Raw genomic sequence first — 4270 nt, forward strand, 5'->3', positions numbered from 1 at the left:
GGTCACGTGACTGAAAGCTATGACGTCACGTGTCGCATCCAATCAAACGACTGCCTCCTGTGCCGAAAGATCTCGCGATGCTGTGGATTCTTCAAGAAGTTTGAAATTGACGCCAGACCATAGTTGCCATGTCCGCGTATTATACGCGACTTTGGGCTTCTTTTTTTGTAAAGTTGCGTGAAAAAATCCCGGGTTGCGGTTTTTTGGGGCTATGTTACAGTTCCCCTTTGAAGCTCTTGTGTTTTTCTCCTTTTCCATCTCTCCAATCCTATTCTGCTCACATGTGATTGGAGATGAGTTTTTTGTTCTCACTTTGTTGCAGTTTGCTGATTTTTGTAAAATAACATCTGTTTTTGCTTTTCAGATAAAAGAGTGGTTTCGGTTTAATATGTTGCAGGTTCATTTATTGGTAATACATAATTGATAATAAATCATATTGATGATAATAAATCATCAACAACAAAAAAACATTGGGCTTGTTTTTTAAGCTGCGGTTGCTTATTTATCTTGCGAGAGTTGGCAACAGTGCGCCAGACAGTAAAGGCATCGGTTTGTTGGTTGGGAAATAATAAGATAGCGGCCCTTTGGGTGAGCTAATATGAAAATCGGACAAAACTGATGAAAAATGACCAGCGAGTATATAAACGGATCTTACATGGGTTCAGTTTAACCAAAATGAGGTCGCTGTCACACCTGTATGAGAGCTCTTATCTCGGTCACGGTGTGTGAGGCCTGTGGGATTGACGGACTCCAATTTAAATGGACTGGGCGGAATTAAAGTTTAAATTCAGTTATGACGACGATATGTTTTCAAATGGGTTCATCACATCAAATTATATTTTCACCATTAAATTAGTCCTAAATTCATTAACATAAATGGTATGTTGGTATCAGGCACACACCTTTCAGCTGTGACAGTTGAAGCTGCTGAAACAGTTGTTGGGATTTATTTACATTGTTTTATTTCTGACGAGAAGTTTATCATAATGATTCAGGATCTGTGAGTCAAATGCGGTCCACATAATGACATATCACTCGTATTTTTTTAAAGGGGTCCTATTATGCCCTTTTACAAAGTCTTGATTTTGTTTTGGGGGTGTACTGCAACAGACTCTCATACTTGGTTGTTCGAGAAACACATTATTTATTGCAACACCTCTCTCCCCAATCTGTCATGAACGGCTCGAATAGTTCCTGTATCAAATGAAGGCCCGCCTTCTGAAATACGAAATGTGCTGTGATTGACATGCTCCTTACCATAGCCGCCTGCGAGCTTCAGTGTGAATATTGCGTCAATATCAAATCAATAGACCAATTATAGGTTTGTAAACATTCAGGATGCGCGCGCATCATGGTTGCAGAAAACCCAGGAGAGATAGCCTTTACGGCTAGAGAATTTCACGGATAGGGTACAAAATAATTAGGTTTAAAAAGATTATAAATTATATTGATTCGATGTCATTTTCAAAATGTTCTCCGCATATTACAAGAGCTTGTCACCCAGCGATAAGCACTGTTATTCGACGAAATTGACGTTAGAGCGTGGGATAGTCTTACAGATCCGAAACAGGGATGACGTTTGTTGTGGGCGGAGCCTATCTGGAGGCAGAAAATGAGGGTTTTCAAGCAGCAGTGTATGGAGCCATGGAATAAAAGAATTAAAAAAAAAGGTCAATTTGATTTTATATTTTAAAATTCTCACTTTATTCTCGCAATTCCGATATTATATTTCACAATTCTAATAAGGAAAAACAACTCGTCATTCTCTCTTTTCCCCTCGGCTCTTCTGGCTATTTTCCCCTCAGATTTGACAAACTCACTATTTTTGAGTCAAGTCGAGTTATAAAGTCCAAATTAGGAGATATAAACTTGCATTTGCGAGAAAAAAAAGTCAGAATTGTGAGATAAAGTAAATAAATGTAATGTAAAAATGTTAATAGTAAGGTTTAAATAATATTTCTAATAGTAAGGTTTAAATAATATTTCATGCTGTAACTGTAGGGCTAATACAATACGTCCCCTATGAACAGCATATGTGAATATTATGTAGACCTATTGTTTAAATCGAATTTATGCTTTAAAAGTAGAGTAATCATCAGTTTTCATCCATAGTATGTCAATTTCAACGTCTGCGTTTAGCTTCAAATGGCGTCTTTGACAACAGTATTCTATAAAAATTATTTGCATTCCGATCTTGACATCAAAAGGCACAAACAATTTTTTTTCTTTTATTCCATGGATTTTACCCATTTATCTCCACTTGTTCCCAGTGTTTTTCTGCAACCACTATGCGAGCGCAGCTGCAAGTGACTTAACTGTGACATCTACTCTGAATTGGTCTATTTGAGCACGCTTTAAACCCGGATGATTATAACCACTCTAAGTTCGTCTGCCTTGGGAAAGCTAGCGTGTCTCCGACGACCGACGTAGTGATAACACTCCTTGCCTTCTCTAGTGCAGCTCATCCAGGTCTCATCCCATTCGTCAAATCCCGGAAAATTGGCGTTGTAGTCCAAACGAGTCGTTCGTTGTAGTTTTTGAAAAGTGATTTGTTAAAGGGGTCATATGATGCTTTTTTAAAAATCATTATTTTGTGTATTTGGTGTAACAGAATATGTTGACATGCTTTAATGTTCAAAAAACATTATTTTGAGAAAGGAAAACTTGAAATCGCATCATATGACCCTTTAAATAAAATATCTCCTTTAGATTTGGACTTTGAGTTTTGTAATTTAGCAGATTTTTTTATGCTCAAACAGCAACATTACAGACTAACTAAAGTTGAAAAAGTGGAAAGAAAAATCTCAAATGATGAGATGACAAATCTTGACAAATAATAGTCAGCAATTATTTTTTATTCATTTTTTTATGTAACAGTTTATTGAACCTGTGTGTTTTATATCATATTATGGCTTATGAGTATATAGTATGATATTGTGAGAATATGGAGCTCACACTCGTGGAAAAAAAAAAAAAATTAATAAATTATATATATATATATATTCAGAAGTCCAAACTGTGTGTGTAATGGACAAAAGTAAATAAAATTGTGATAGCTTCTGAACCAGTGAGATTTTTATAACAGTGTAGCAAACTATCCACCTACACAAAATGCATATAAATCTCAATTGTCACTCTGTATCTCCTTACCTTAGTAAAGATGGCATTTAAGGGTTTAGTTTTGTGGTGAAAGCTCTGTAGTTTTCATTGTGGTTGGCAAAACAATGCAATGATGACTGACAGATTTCTGGTTCCTCACACCATTAACAATTTTCTTAAAAGGGAAAAAAAGCGTTCTGAATAATAAATTTGCTTGTCTAGTAAATGAAGTTTTTGAAATATTACTGACAATATTAATATTTCACATGAAAAAAAACGGCATGTGTGTAATGACCTGAAGGTGGACTTGTTTATAGAACTATGCTAAAAGGCTTTTTAACATACTAAAAACTATGAACCGAGGGCTGAAGGTATGTTGAAGATTGTGTACAACAGGTTTTCCAATAAAATGACATTGATCATTTAGAGGCCTTAGAAAACCATATATCCTATGGCACAGTAGGCTTTTTAGGGTTAAATTGAGATTGAAACATCTTGAGATGAGATGTCAGTCAGATCAGATATTTAATTTCAGCACCGTGTCCTCTTTAGGGGGAAATCAGTGTGAACTTGCTCACCAGAAAAATGCCAAGCAGCAAAATATGCAAAAGGGCAAGAGAAGTGACGATGTTTATCTGCTGCTGCCAGAAAGCAGAGGTAACCTACAATACCCAGACACTAACAGAACTTAAGCTAGATGCAGCTTCTTTTTAATAATGAGAGGAATAAACTACCATTGATGTGTTGCTTAATTTCTAAGGCTGATGATACGCGGGGCAACTTTGAGCAATTTTGCCAGGCAACTTTTTTTTTTTTTTTGAGCAATGTTGCTTGGGCACTTTCCCACTGAGAATGGGTAACAAATTTGTCTACATAATTTAGATCGGCCGTGGGCCCTGTGTCTCACCTGGTTGCCTGTTGACAGCAACATTGCTCAAAAAGTTGCCCCATGTATCATCAGCCTAAGAGTATGTGTATTGGAAATTGTACTTTAAAATGTTGTGGGACACTCTACTGCTGTTATTAACTTCCATGTATTTTTTTTAACCTTTTTAGTAGGGATGCACCGATACTGAGCTCCTGTACTCGTACGCGTTAAAATGCCCCGATACCAAACGCCGATACCACACAGCATGTGATAAGCGCCATATTCAGACAAAGAAACACCGAC

At 36.7% G+C, this 4270-nt stretch overlaps 1 pseudogene; it reads left to right on the top strand.

Annotated features, from left to right (window-relative positions):
* The first annotated feature begins 3599 nt into the window (after positions 1-3599).
* Positions 3600-4270, top strand: part of LOC107691142 (small EDRK-rich factor 2-like) — a 2869-nt pseudogene continuing 2198 nt past the window's right edge.

Source organism: Sinocyclocheilus anshuiensis, unplaced genomic scaffold (assembly GCF_001515605.1).
Source record: "Sinocyclocheilus anshuiensis isolate Anshui unplaced genomic scaffold, SAMN03320099.WGS_v1.1 scaffold2, whole genome shotgun sequence".
Classification (NCBI taxonomy): domain Eukaryota; kingdom Metazoa; phylum Chordata; class Actinopteri; order Cypriniformes; family Cyprinidae; genus Sinocyclocheilus; species Sinocyclocheilus anshuiensis.